This window comes from Mesoplodon densirostris, chromosome 3 (assembly GCF_025265405.1).
Source record: "Mesoplodon densirostris isolate mMesDen1 chromosome 3, mMesDen1 primary haplotype, whole genome shotgun sequence".
Taxonomy (NCBI): Eukaryota; Metazoa; Chordata; class Mammalia; order Artiodactyla; family Ziphiidae; genus Mesoplodon; species Mesoplodon densirostris.
Genome location: NC_082663.1, coordinates 28,858,297 through 28,874,167, shown reverse-complemented (window position 1 = coordinate 28,874,167; position 15,871 = coordinate 28,858,297).

Below are 15,871 nucleotides of genomic sequence, written 5' to 3'. Positions count from 1 at the left end.
CTCTGTATGACAGTCTCTAGGTCCATCCACCTCACTACAAATAAGTCAGTTTCGTTTCTTTTTATGGCTGACTAACATTCCATAGCATATATGTGCCACATCTTCTTTATCCATTCATCTGTCAGTGGACACTTAGGTTGCTTCCATGTACTGGCTATTGTAAACACAGCTGCAATGAACATTGTGGTACAAGACTCTTTTTGAATTGTGGTTTCTCAGGGTATATGCCCAGTAGTGGGATTGCTGGATCGTATGGTAGTTCTATTTTTAGTTTTTTAAGGAAACTCCATACTGTTCTCCATAGTGGCTGTATCAATTTACATTCCCACCAGCAGTGCAAGAGGGTTCCCTTTTCTCCACACCCTCTCCAGAATTTATTGTTTGTAGATTTTCTGATGATGGCCATTCTGACTTGTGTGAGGTGACACCTCACTGTAGTTTTTGTTTGCATTTCTCTAATGATTAGTGATGTTGAGCATCCTTTCATGTGTTTGTTGGCAATCTATATGTCTTCTTTGGAGAAATGTCTATTTGAGTCTTCTGCCCATTTTTGGATTGGGTTGTTTATTTTTTTAATATTGAGCTGCATGAGCTGCTTGTAAATTTTGGAGATTAATCCTTTCTCAGTTTCTTCATTTGCAAATATTTTCTCCCATTCTGAGGGTTGTCTCTTCATCTTTTTTTAAACATCTTTATTGGAGTATAATTGCTTTAAAATGGTATATTAGTTTCTGCTTTATAACAAAGTGAATCAGTTATACATATACATATATCTCCATATCTCCTCCCTCTTGTGTCTCCCTCCCATCCTCCCTATCCTACCCCTCTAGGTGGTCACAAAGCACCGAGCTGATCTCCCTGTGCTAAGTGGCTGCTTCCCACTAGCTATGTATTTTACATTTGGTAGTGTATATATGTCTATGCCACTCTCTCACTTTGTCACAGCTTACCCTTCCCCCTCCCCATATCCTCAAATCCATTCTCTAGTAGGTCTGTGTCTTTACTCCTGCCTTGCCCCTAGGTTCTTCATGACCTTTTTTTTTTCTTAGATTCCATATATATATATTAGCATATGGTGTTTGTTTTTCTCTTTCTGACTTACTTCACTCTGTATGACAGACTCTAGGTCCATCCACCTCACTACAAATAACTCAATTTCGTTTCTTTTTATGGCTGAGTAATATTCCATTGTATACATGTGCCACATCTTCTTTATCCATTCATCTGTTGATGGACACTTAGATTGCTTCCATGTCCTAACTATTGTAAATAGAGCTGCAGTGAACATTTTGGTACATGACTCTTTTTGAATTATGGATTCTAACAGTATATGCCCAGTAGTGGGATTGCTGGGTCACATAGTAGTTCTATTTTTAGTTATTTAAGGAACCTCCATACCATTCTCCATAGTGGCTGTATCAATTTACAATCCCATGAACAGTGCAAGAGTGTTCCCTTTTCTCCACACCCTCTCCAGCATTCATTGTTTCTAGATTTTTTGATGATGGCCATTCTAACTGGTGTGAGATGATACCTCACTGTAGTTTTGATTTACTTTTCTCTAATGGTTAATGATGTTGAGCATCCTTTCACGTGTTTGTTGGCAATCTGTATATCTTCTTTGGAGGAATGTCTATTTAGGTCTTCTGCCCAGTTTTGGTTGGGGTTTTTTGTTTTTTTGATATTCAGTTGCATGAGCTGCTTGTAAACTTTGGAGATTAATCCTTTGTCAGTTGCTTCATTTGCAAATATTTTCTCCCATTCTGAGGGCTTTTAGTCTTGTTTATGGTTCCCTTTGCTGTGTCATTTGCAAATATTTTCTCCTATTCTGAGGGCTTTTAGTCTTGTTTATGGTTCCCTTTGCTGTGCAAAAGCTTTGAAGTTTCATTAGGTCCCATTTGTTTATTTTTGTTTTTATTTCCATTTCTCTAGGAGGTGGGTCAAAAGGATCTTACTGTGATTTATGTCACAGAGTGTTCTGCCTATGTTTTCCTCTAAGAGTTTTATGGTGTCTGGCCTTATATTTAGGTCTTTAATCCATTTTGAGTTTATTTTTGTGTATGGTGTTAAGGAGTGTTCTAATTTCATTCTTTTACATGTAGCTATCCAGTTTTCCCAGCACCACTTATTGAAGAGGCTCTTTTCTCCACTGTATATTCTTGCCTCCTTTATCAAAGATAAGGTGACCATATGTGCGTGGGTTTATCTCTGGACTTTCTATCTTGTTCCATTGATCTATATTTCTGTTTTTGTGCAAGTACCATACTGTCTTGATTACTGTAGCTTTGTAGTATAATCTGAAGTCCAGGAGCTTGAATCTTCCAGCTCAATTTTTCTTTTGCAAGATTGTTTTGGCTATTTAGGGTCTCTTATGTTTCCATTAAAATTGTGAAATTTTTTGTTCTAGTTCTGTGAAAAATACTGTTCATAGTTTGATAGGGATTGCATTGACTCTGTAGATTGCTTTGGGTAGTATAGTCATTTTCACAATGTTGCTTCTTCCAATCCAAGAACATGGTATATCTCTCCATCTGTTTGTATCATCTTTAATTTCTTTCATCAGTGTCTTATAGTTTTCTAAATACAGGTCTTTTATTTCCTTAGGTAAGTTTATTCCTAGGTATTTTATTCTTTTTGTTGCAGTGGTAAATGGGAGTGTTTCCTTAATTTCTCTTTCAGACTTTTCATCATTATCGTATAGGAATGCAAGAGATTTCTGTTCACTAATTTTGTATCCTGCTAATTTACCAAATTCATTGATTAGCTCTAGTGGTTTTCTGGTAGAGTCTTTAGTATTCTCTACGTATAGTATCATATCATCTGCAAACAGTGACAGCTTTACTTCTTCTTTTCCGATTTGGATTCCTTTTATTTCTTTTTCTTCTCTGATTGCTGTGGCTTAAACTTACAAAATTTTCTTGAATAATAGTTGTGAGAGTGGGCAACCTTGTCTTATTCCTGATCTTAGAGGAAATGGTTTCAGTTTTTCACATTGAGAACGAGGTTGGCTGTGGGTTTGTCGTATATGGCCTTTATTATGTTGAGGTAAGTTCCCTCTATGCCTACTTTCTGGAGGGTTTTTATCATAATTGGGTGTTGAATTTTGTTGAATACTTTTTCTGCATCTATTAAGATGATCATATGGTTTTCTCCTTCAGTGTTTTAATATGGTTTATCACATTGATTGATTTGCATATATTGAAGAATCCTTGCATTCCGGTAAATCTCACTTGATCATGGTGTATGACCCTTTTAATGTGCTGTTGGATTCTCTATGCTAATATTTTGTTGAGGACTTTTGCATCTATGTTCGTCAGTGATATTGGCCTGTAGTTTTCTTTCTTTGTGACATATTTGTCTGGTTTTGGTATCAGGGTGATGGTGGTCTTGTAGAATGAGTTTCAGAGTGTTTCTCTCTCTGCTATATTTCGGAAGAGTTTGAGAAGGATAGGTGTTAACTCTTCTCTAAATATTTGATAGAATTCGCTTGTGAAGCCATCTGGTCCTGTGCTTTTGGTTGTTGGAAGATTTTAAATCACAGTTTCAGTTTCAGTTTCAGTGCTTGTGATTTGTCTGTTTATATTTGCTATTTCTCCCTGGTTCAGTCTCAGAAGGTTGTGCCTTTTAAGAGTTTGTCCATTTCTTCCAGGTTGTCCATTTTATTGGCTTATAGTTGCTTGTAGCAATCTCTCATGAGCCTTTGTATTTCTGCAGTGTCAGTTGTTACTTCTCCTTTTTCATTTCTTATTCTATTGACTTGAGTCTTCTCCCTTTTTTTCTTGATGAGTCTGGCTAATGGCTTATCAATTTTGTTTATCTTCTCAAAGAACCAGCTTTATTTAATTGATCTTTGCTATTGTTTCCTTCATTTCTTTTTCATTATTTCTGCTCTGATCTTTATGATTTCTTTCCTTCTTCTAACTTTGGGGTTTTTTGTTCTTCTTTCTCTAATTGCTTTAGGTGTAAGTTTAGGTTGTTTATTTCAGCTCTTTCCTGATTCTTTCTTTCTTTTTTTTGAGGTACACGGGCCTCTAACTGTTGTGGGCTCTCCCATTGCAGAACACAGGGTTTGGACATGCAGGCTCAGCAGCCATGGCTCACGGGCCCAGCCGCTCTGCAGCATGTGGGATCTTCCCGGACCAGGGCACGAACCTGTGTCCCCTGCATCAGCAGGTGGACTCTCAACCACTGTGCCACCAGGGAAGCCCTCCTTCCTGTTTCTTGAGGTAGGATTGTATTGCTATAAACTTCCCTCTTAGGACTGCTTTTGCTGCATCCCATAGGTTTTGGGTCATCGTGTTTTCATTGTCATTTGTTCCTAGGTAATTTTTGATTTCCTCTTTGATTTCTTCAGTGGTCTCTTGGTTATTTAGTAGTGTATTGTTTAGCCTCCATGTGTTTGTATTTTTTACAGATTGTTTCCTGTAATTGGTATCTAGTCTCATAGTGCTGTGGTCAGAAAACTTGATATGATTTCAGTTTTCTTAAATTTACCAAGGCTTGATTTGTGACCCAAGATATGATCTATCCTGGAGAGTGTTCCATGAGCACTTGAGAAGAAAGTGTATTCTGTTGTTTTTGGTTGGAATGTCCTTTAAATATCAATCAAGTCCATCTTGTTTAATGTATCATTTAAAGCTTGTGTTTCCTTATTTATTTTCATTTTGGATGATCTGTCCAGTGGTGAAAGTGGGGTGTTAAAATCCCCTACTATGACTGTGTTGCTGTCAATTTCCCCTTTTATGGCTCTTAGCATTTGCCTTATGTATTTAGGTGCTCCTATGTTGGGTGCATAAATACTTACAATTTTTATATCTTCTTCTTGGATTGATCCCTTGATCATTATGTAGTGTCCTTCTTTATCTCTTGTAACAGTCTTTATTTTAAAATCCATTTTGTCTGACATGACAATTGGCACCCCAGCTTTCTTTGATTTCCATTTTCATGGAATAACTTTTTCCATCCTCTCACTTTCAGTCTGTATGTGTCCCTAAGTCTGAATTTGGTCTCTTGTAGACAGCATATATACAGGTCTTGTTTTTGTATCCATTTAGCCACTGTATATCTTTTCGTTGGAGCATTTAATCCATTTACATTTAAGGTAGTTATCGATATGTATGTTCATATTATCATTTTCTTAATTGTTTTGTGTTTGTTATTGTAGGTCTTTTCCTTCTCTCATGTTTCCTGCCTAGAGAAGTTCCTTTAGCATTTGTTGTTAAGCTGGTTTCGTGGTGCTGAATTCTCTTAGCTTTTGCTTGTCTGTAAGGGTTTTAATTTCTCCATTGAATCTGAATGTAGAGTAATCTTGGCTGTAGATTTGTCCCTTTCATCTCTTTAAATATGTCCTGGCACTCCCTTCTGATTACAGAGTTTCTGCTGAAAGATCAGCTGTTAACCTGATGGGGATTCCCTTGTGTGTTATTTGTTGTTTTTCCCTTGCTGCTTTTAATATTTTTTCTTTGTATTTAATTTTTGAAAGTTTGATTAATATGTGCCTTGGCATGTTTCTCCTTGGAATCATCCTGTATGGGACTCTCTGTGCTTCCTGGACTTGATTGATTATTTCCTTTCCCATATTAGGGAAGTTTTCAACTATAATCTCTCCAAATATTTTCTCAGTCCCTTTCTTTTTCTCTTCTTCTCTGGGACCCCTATAATTCAAATGTTGGTGCATTTAATGTGGTCCCAGAGGTCTCAGAGACTGTCCTGAATTCTTTTCATTCTTTTTTCTTTATTCTGCTCCGTGGTAGTTATTTCCACTATTTTATCTTCCAGGTCACTTATCTGTTCTTCTGCCTCAGTTATTCTGCTATTGATTCCTTCTAGAGAATTTTTAATTTCATTTATTGTGTTGTTCATCATTGTTTGTTTGCTCTTTAGTTCTTCTAGGTCCTTGATAAATGGTTCTTTTATTTTCTCCATTCCATTTCCAAGATTTTGGATCATCTTTTCTATCATTATTCTGAAATCTTTTTCAGGTAGACTGCCTATTTCCTCTTCATTTGTTTGGTCTGGTAGGTTTTTACCTTGCTCCTTCATCTGCTGTGTGTTTCTCTGTCTTCTCATTTTGCTTAACTTACTGTGTTTGGGGTTTCCTTTTCACAGGCTGCAGATGTGTAGTTCCCATTGTTTTTGGTGTCTGCCCCCAGTGGCTAAGGTTGGTTCAGTGAGTTGTGTAGGTTTCCCGGTGGAGGGGACTGGTGCCTGTGTTCTCATGCATGAGGCTGAGTCTGGTCTTTCTGGTGGGCAGGACCACGTCTGGTGGTGTGTTTTGGGGTGTCTGTGAACTTATTATGATTTAAGCAGTCTCTCTGCTAATGGGTAGGGTTGTGTTCCTGTCTTGCTAGTTGTTTGGCATAGGGTGTCCAGCACTGTAGCTTACTGATCACTGGGTGGAGCTGGCTCTTAGCATTGAGCTGGAGATCTCTGGGACACCTTTTGCCATTTGATATTACATGGAGCCGGGAGGTCTCTGGTGGACCAATGTCCTGAACTCGGCTTTCGCACCTCAGAGGCACAGGCCTGACACCTAGCCAGGGTACCAAGACCCTGTCAGTCACACGGCTTTCTTCTGGCCTCTGCTGCTGGCCAGCAATCCTTGGCATTCCTTGGCTTGAGGCAGAATAACTCCAATCTCTGCCTCAGTAGTCACATGGCATTCCTCCTGGGTATCTGTGTCCAAATTTCCCTCCTCCTTATGGTCATTCCTCTTGCAGTCTGTGATCTCCCTCCACCCTGTCTCTATTTACACCTGGAAGTGGGAGGCGCTCATGCACAGGTAGAACAGGATATCTCAGGGATTCAGTGGTGTCTACGGTTGACGCCAAGCAAATGGAAGGAGTTGTCTCCTCATTGTAGTTTTGATTTGCATTTCTCTAATAATTAGTGATTTTTTGTGTGTGTGTGTGGTATGCGGGCCTCTTACTGTTGTGGCCTCTCCCATTGCAGAGCACAGGCTCCGGCCGTGCAGGCTCAGTGGCCATGGCTCATGGGCCCAGCCACTCTGCGGCATGTGGGATCTTCCCAGACCGGGGCACGAACCCGTGTCCCCTGCATCGGCAGGCAGACTGTCAACCACTGCGCCACCAGGGAAGCCCTAATTAGTGATTTTGAATATCTTTTCATGTGTCTGTTGGCCATCTGTATGTCTTCTTTGGAGAAATGTCTATTTACGTCTTCTGCCCATTTTTTATTATATCTTGTAGTTTCAAATTGCATTTCCCTAATGAAAAATGATGTTAATAATCTATTCATGGGCTTATTAGCTATCTTTTGTGAAGTTCCCATTTAAATATTTCACCTATTTTTATTGGTTGTTTGTCTTTTTCTTACTGAGTTGTAAGAGATCTTTATATATTTAGGAGACACACCATTTTTCAGATATATGTTTTGTAAATATTTTCTCCTTGTCCATGACTTACCTTTTTATCTTCATCACAGTGTTGTTTGATGAAGGCCAATTAATTGATTTCTTTTCTTTTAGAGTTTGTGCTTTGGGGTTTTATTTAAGAGATATTTGCCAAACCCAAGTTAAGTAAGGATTTCTCCCAAGTTTTCTTCTAAAATTCAATATATTTAGCTCTTAAATTTCACTTGAAAGAGAAATATGATGTCTTTCAAGTTAATTTTTGTATATGTTGTGATTTCAGGGACAAAGTTAATTTTTTTCATGCAGTTATACAGTTCTTCCAGCATCACTTATTGAAACCATTATATATATATTTCTGTTTTTTCAGATTCTTTTCCCTTATAGTCTATTAAAAAATATTGAGTATAGTTCCCTGTGCTATACAGCAGGTCCTTGTTGGTTATCTATTTTTTATGTAGTAGTGTGTATATGTTAATCCCATGAGAGCTTGCTTTTAAGTTTTGCTAAGTGAGACCAGGACAACATTTCTTCCAGGTATAATTTTGTTCCACTATTGAGGCAACATGCTTCTGATGCCTTGTGTATTGTAAGGCTATTTTCCAATTTGACTGGTGGGAAAGCAAACTATTTCTAGCACTGTGTAATCACTGGAGTTGTTCCATCTGAATCTTTCCAGTGTTTTCTTTTTTAAAAATTTTCCTCCTGCTTCAGGTAGTTTATTCCCATGCATGGGCTGAGAAGTACTCAGTTAAAGGCTTGCAGGGAATCTGCTACACATTTCTGAAACTCTCTCTACATGCAACAGACCTCTCTGTTCATGTCTCTCCTCTTCCATAATCTGTCCTGCAAACTCTTAGCTACTTTGGCTTCCTCGAATTCCTAACTGCATCCTCAATTCAGAGAGACCATTAAGCTGTTTGGGGTCCCCCTCCCTGCACTGCAGCCTTGATACTCTCTCTAGGCAGTAATCTGGGTAATTGCTGGGCTCGCATCACTTGTTTGCCTTCTTTCAGGGATTGTAGTCCTGTGCTGCTTGTTGTAGTGTCTGAAACCATGGTTTCATATATTTTGCCCATTCTATTTTTAGTCATTTACACCAAAAGGGAAAATTACATTTCTGTTCCCCCATCAAGATTGAAACTGGAAATCCCTTTTCCTAGATATTACATCCTGTTTGTACAAGGTTGGGCAAGGTTGTACAAGGGTGTCTCTACAATATCCTCCTCAAGCCACATATCTTCAGGATTCTAGTTTAAAAACATCTGGCATTTATCAGAGATAAAGATAGTTGAAGTACTTTTAATTGCTGACTTGTAGTGTGAACTTTTAAAAAAAAATAAATTTATTTATTTATTTATTTATCTTTGTTGCATTGGGTCTTCATTGCTGTGGGCAGGCTTTCTCTGGCTGTAGCGAGTGGGGACTACTCTTCGTTGCGGTGCATGGGCTTCTCACTGTGGTGGCTTCTCTTGTTGCGGAGCATGTGCTCTAGGCATGCAGGCTTCAGTATTTGTGTCATGTGGGCTCAGTAGTTGTGGCTCACGGGCTCTAGAGCACAGGCTCAGTAGTTGTGACGCACAGGCTTAGTTGCTCCATGGCATGTGGGATCTTCCTGGACCAGGGATCAAACCTGTGTCCCCTGCATTGGCAGGCAGATTCTTAACCACTGTGCTACCAGGGAAGTCCCAGTGTGAACTCTTGATTAAATATTACCTAACCCTTCTCAAGGTTCATATCGTTTTTCTAGGGTGTACATTAAAAGCAATACATACCAATATTATTGATAAAAAATATTTTGAAGTAAATTGTAGATATTGTATCCCCTTCTCCCAAGTAAAAATTTGCCTGTGGACCTGGGATTTTGGTTTCACTTTCCAAATCCTCACCAGCAGAGCGCCAGCCAGGGGATCTTCTTTCTTGTCTATGTGCCAAGATTTGATGCTGGAGCCAGGACCACGTGCAGAAGTGACAGAGAGGGGGTGCTCAGAGTGCTGCCACAGTCCCCTGAGCAGTGGCCGATGCCCACCTTCTGCTGAGGTACATATTGCATTCTGTTGTAACAAGTATCAGTGCTAACAAACCTCTCCTTGTTGCAGTGACTGGTGATTTCTATTGTTACGTTTGCTTTTAGCAAATATGCACAGGAGAGTACTTATTCCTGAGGGCAAAGAGAGGAGAGGATAGTCTAATACGAAGACCAGAATCGATTTCCCAAGGTCAGGTAGGATTGGGGAGAGGAAGCCAACTCTTAACAGAGGGGCATTTCCATGGGCATCAAGGCAGATCATTCCCCAGAATATTCTCCAGGAAGTCACCCACCCACACACCCATCCTCCGATCAAACATTCATTTACCATTTTTATCTTTGAGGGAAATGCAGAAATAAAACATAGTCTGTACCTTCAGTGTATAATCAAGTGGAAAATCAATCATAACCAGTCATAAGATTCATTAACCTGAATCCCACTGCAGGAAATGCAGCTCCAGTTTGTCACTTTTTAATTCACCACATGATAACATCACTTCTTTCTATATGTCTTTCATAGACTTCTGCCTGCCTTACACACTAAGCCATATGTTCAATAAGCATAGCCTATGTACTGAATTTTCTCACACTGGGTTTCAAAGGCTCCATCCGTCTATCCATACACATATCACCTCTCTCCCCTTCAAAAGATGAATCGCAGCACCTTAATCCGATCACGGCCACTGCAGGAAGCAGTGACTGAATCAATACAACCCTTTGCTCTTGGGGACCTCTCAGGAGACTTGGTACAGATTTAGCAGGACAGCAAAACAAGTAACTACTAGTGTGAGTCTGTGTTATCAGCAACACTCAGAGGGCTATGAAGCAACAAAGGAGGTCTTCTCGTTGCCAAGGAGGCAACCCTGGCAGCACCATTTGGAGAGAATAGCCAAGGTGGATAAAGGTGTTAGCAGAGCATCTTGCCCTCTGCCAGTCATCCCCTGGGCCTCGCGAGAGCACTGAGTCTGGCTATCCGTGCTCTGGAGAATCAAAGTGCTACAAAGACTCATCCCATGGCTATGAAGATAACCTCTCCTTGGGTCTGGCAGGGGAGTTGATCTCTACAACACCATCAAGAGATCTTTTCTCTTAATCCAGGGTCAACTTCAAAGATGATTTTTCATTATTTTGATATATATCTTTTAAAGCACTTCATCTTGAGGAGAAATATATACTGTCCATGGAAATAAAGTTTTTTTTGAGCAATTAGGGACCTTCATAAATGTCGAGGAAAGATCTCTAACATGAACTAGTGGTATGCACACATCTGCCTGATTTTAGATGAGGCGCCCATGACCAAGCTTTATCTCCATCATTTTTCCAGTGGTTAGCAGATAAATTAATAACAAAGTGAATGAATAGACAAATTGTGGTAGATCCATATGATGGAATACTATGCAGAAATAAAAAGGAACAGAGTACTGGCACACAAAACATACAAATAATTATGCTGAGTGAATGAAGACAGATAAAAGTGAGTACATACTGTATGACTCCATTATGTAAAATTTTAGAAAATGCTAATCTCCAATGATGGAAAGCAAGGCAATGGCTTCCTGTGGTTGGGGGTGATGCAAGTAAGGACAGGAGGAAGGGATTACAAAGGAGCAAGAGGAAACTCGGGTCTGACACATAAACACACACACATACACACACATGCTTGCACACACATGTACGTGTCAAATTTTATTGTGGTGATGGTTTCACAAGTGTGTATGTACAAACACATGAAACGGTAAACTTTAAACATATTCAATTTATTTTATGTTAGCTATACCTCAATAAAGCAAAAAAAAAAAAGAGCAGGTACTATTATTATATATCCTTATTGTTACCTGAACTAATTTCATTTACTCACTTCAAAGTTTCTTAAGGGCACAGTTGATGTTCTGCTCTCAATGATCCCAGGAAGAGATCAAAGAACAGTGATAAATACTGACACTTAGCTGGTCTCTGATGAGAACCTCAGCCCAGTCTACTCGTAGGCTCTGGTTGAGCTCAGCATGTTCAGAGAATATAAAGAGTGAGGTGAGTTAGGGTTGTGGACATTCCTTGGTACTCCCATCCTTTCCTGACACCACTCTCCATGACAGAATTTCTAATTTGGTCAGGTTTCAAGGACCTTGACTGAGCTACAGTTATTGGGTTGGCCAAAAAGTTCGTTCAGGTTTTTCTGTAAGACTTTTTTCCAAAAAGTCTGTTATGGACTTTTAGGCCAACCAATATCAGTGGGTGGAGTTATTGCTTCTTAACTGAACAAACTCAGTCTTTGGTCTCTTTCTTCCATTTTTTCTTCCACACAGGTGGGTATAGAGAGCAAGACTCCTCTCCTGTCCTTATCTCCAGTTAGAGCTAGTGAATCACTGTGGTATCTTGATTTCGAAGATACCACACTTTCCTGATTCTCTTCTTACCTTGTTGGCCACCCCTCAATCTTCTTTGCAGATTCCTCTTTATTTCATCCCCCCACCAATGTCTTAACCCATTAGGGCTGCTGTAACAAACATACCATAGACTGGGTAGCTTATAAATGGGAGATATTTATTTCTCACAATTCTGGAGCTTGGGAAGTCCAAGATCAAGGCAATGGATCATTCAGTGTCTGGTGAGACATGCTTCCTGTTTCAGAGAGAGCCATCTCTTGCTGTGTCCTCACACTGTTGATGGGGGAAGCGCCTCTCCGGGTTCTCTTTTATTAGGACGCTAATCCCATTCAAGAAGGCTCCCCTCTCATGACCTAATCACTTCCCAAAGACTCCATCCCCTAATGCCATCACATTGGGGGTTAGAATTTCACCATATGAATTTTGGGAAGACACAGATATTTAGTCTACAGTACCCAGAGTACAGTCCTCATGCCTCTTTTCTTCTCTGCTACATTCACACATTCTATTTCATGGCTGTCAATATCATCTATATACCTATGATGACCATATGTACACCTTCAATCTGTACCTCTCTGAACTCTAGACTTGTATAACCAATGGCCTTGTTGACATTTCCTTTCAAGTGTCTAAGAGACATCTTAGCATGTCTCCAGCTGAGCTTCTGATTTCCCCACCCTTATCAAACCTATTCTACCTTCCATCTTCCTCATCTCAATTATTGGCAATTCTGAACCTTGTAATCATCCTTGAGTTCTTTCTTTCTGTTATACCGTACATACAATTCATTAGAAAGTCTTGTTGGCTCTACCTTCAAAATAAATCCAGAATCTGAGTAATTCCCACCACGCCTTTTGCTACTACCTGATGTAACCCACCATTATCTCTTACCAGAGTTAATTCAGTAACCTCCTAACTGCTGTCTGTGCTCCTGCCTTTCCCTCTCTACAGCCATTCTCAACCCAGCAACCAAAGAGATCCTTGTAAATCCTAAGTCACTTCTCTATTCAAAACCAGCAATGGCTTCTTAATTTGCTCAGGGTAAAATTTAAAGTCCCCACTAGGGACCTTCATGCTTTCCCCTCTCTCCCTCTCCCACCACTCTCCCCTTGCCCACATACTCCAGCCACACCACACTCCTCAATTTTCCATGTCCTCCTAGCATATTTCTTCCCAATTGAGGACTTTTGCTATTACTGTTTCCTTGGCCTGGAATATTCTTCTCCCAGATAACTATTTTCCTCAGAGTCTTATTTTTTTCAGGTTTCTGTTAATATCACCTTAGTAGGGAGGCCATTTTTGGCCCCCTTATATAAAATAGAAACCCACCCCTCTCAGTCACTCACTGTCCTCCTTAGCTTGCTTATTGTTCTCTGCTGCTCTTACCACTATCTTACATAGTATATATTTGTTTGTTTATTTCCTTTACCCCTGATTCCAACAACCCCAAACTAAGACATATTCAAGCATGAGGAAAGAGTCTCTATTTCCTTCATTGCTATAATTTCAATGCCTGGACATAGTAGGCAATCAATAAATATTTGTTGAATGAATAAATGAGGGATTCTCTTTTTGCTAAGGTAGTAGTATTCAAAGGTTCCCTGATACATTCCATCCCTAATTTCTTCCTCTCTTTGGGAACAATGAGCACACTATTCTTTAATTCAGGCTTAATCTTTAAGGCAGAGTGATAGAAAAGGACTGGTGCCCATGTGGTTCAGGACCATTATAGGACCAGTCTGACAATGGTAACATCCACAGCTGTCAGAATGGGTGCTCAGAGACTACCATACATGGGCACTTAATTGACTACTAACCTCTCATTATTAGGCTTCTCTAATTTCCAATTCTATAGCATCTCCACCAAGTGTTAAATTATTTTAAAGAATGAGAACAGATTGTTACATCTGATGTCTTTTATTTAGAAACAATCTCAAACTTACAGAAAAGTTGGAAGTGAAGTTAAAAAAAGAGCAGAAAACATTTTGTGTTCTAAATTATTTAAGTTGTCAACTAGATGTCTCATCACCTTCAAATATTGATACTTTAAGGTATATACCTCTAACAAACAAGGACATTCTTCTACAAAACCACAACAGTCACAATCAGGGAATTAAGTGAAACAGTACTACCATCCAATCCTCTGTCCCCTTTCCAGTTTCACTAATTGTTCCAACAATGTCTTGTAACAAAAGGATCCTATTCAGACTCATGTGTTGCATCTAGTTGTCATATCTCTTTGGTCTCCTTCAATCTAGAAGAGTTTTTCCATTTTCTTTTGATTTTTATGGCCTTTTGAAGATAAAAGCCAGCTATTTTGTAGAATGTCCCTCAATTTTGGTTTGCCTGATGTTTCTGCATTCAGACTATATATGTCTGGCAGAGGTTTCACACAAGTGATGTCGTTCTCACTGAAGCCTATCAGGGAGTGTGCAGTTTTGATTTTCCACCTCACTGATTCTGTTTACTTTGTTAACTCGATTAAGGTGATACCTGCTAGGCTTCTGCACTCTACTCTTCTGAGTACTTTATAATTAATAAATATTTGGGAGGAGGTACTTTAAAATTATATAAAGATTCCATCCATCATCGACCTTTGTATTCATTTATCTATTTGTATCAGTATGGATTCATGGTTCTTATTTTATTATATGTCTAATAATTTATTACTGTTGTGTATTTTTGCTTAAACTTTCCTAGATTTGGCTAGTGGGTGCTCTTTCATGCTAGCTCCTCTCTCCTTCTGATGTGCTCTCATCTTTCTTTGAGTCTTTCTTTGTTGTTCTTGGCTTTTTTTGTTTTTTGTTTTTGTTTGTCTTTTTGTTTTTTGAGCAATAAAATGATTCAGGCTCATCTTCTGTTTTCTCTAAGCCATTTCTTTAAGGAGTCCTAGTTCCTTTAGAGGAGAATGGTATTTAGAATACAAGATCTGAGTGTCAGATGTGTTCATTGCTTTTGGGGTGTTGTTGCTCCAACATACTCAAACGGACAGGCCTAGGGAATATATGTACGCATACACACATATACATAACACTTATGCACATTTATATCTTTAGTTCTGTATACATTGATACATTCATCAATAACTATGGGTTCCAACTATGGATTAAGTTACAATACAACATCACAGAGTTCATTCTACTTTTTTCTCTTTTCTGACTGGTACTTCTCTTCACTGGCAGTGAGAAACTTGACTCCCATTATCCTTGCTGTGTTAACTTATTTAATCAATCCCCCTGTATGTAACCAACCTCCAGTCACTGCCTCAGTTGCCACCATCACCCCACACCTCCTTACCCTGCCAGTATTTCAACACCCTGCTGGGACATCCCTTCTTAGGTGGGTACCCTTCTCACTCTGCTCTGGCTCTGATACAATGCATTGGGCATCTATCCTACATGGATGTCCTTTTTACATTGCTGAGGCTCTGACCCCTTTCCACAAGCCCTATCCCCCCCTCACCTCACCTGGGCTCCCTCTGGCAGACCACCCATGTGGATCTCCTTCCACCAACCCTAGTAAACTCTTGTTACATTTCATTTTGATTAGGCTTAAGTTGATCCCAAACCGATGTTACTTTCAATTTGCTGCAACATTTTGATCCAAGTGCTACACATTTTTTTTCTGAGATGCACTGTTTTCTTTCAGCCAATAGTATGTTTTAATAATCAGGGATCCATAGCCTTCTCAGCCATGGCTTTCAAAGGGGCATTGGCATGACATTGTTTCTTTAATCAAATGGATTAATTACAACATCTGAGGGATGGTCCAATGGCATTCACTTAATACAAAGCCAAGTAGCTTTACAAAATCTGCAATGAATAGATTCTAGGGTCTTCAAATTGAGCCAGGAAGACAAACTCCTTAGGTGTTGGGAATGTACAGAGTGTGCAGTGCTGATTATTGATCCAATTATATGTTGAATACAAGTGGGTGGAAGAATAAAACTGAACTGACAGTCCTGAGGGTTACAAATACCATCCCCATCTTCTTTCAAGGACTGCAGAGAGGTTTAAAAGAAAATAGCACTTGTGACAACAATATTAAAATGTATGATTTTTGAAGGCAATATTTTTTGACTTCCAAGCA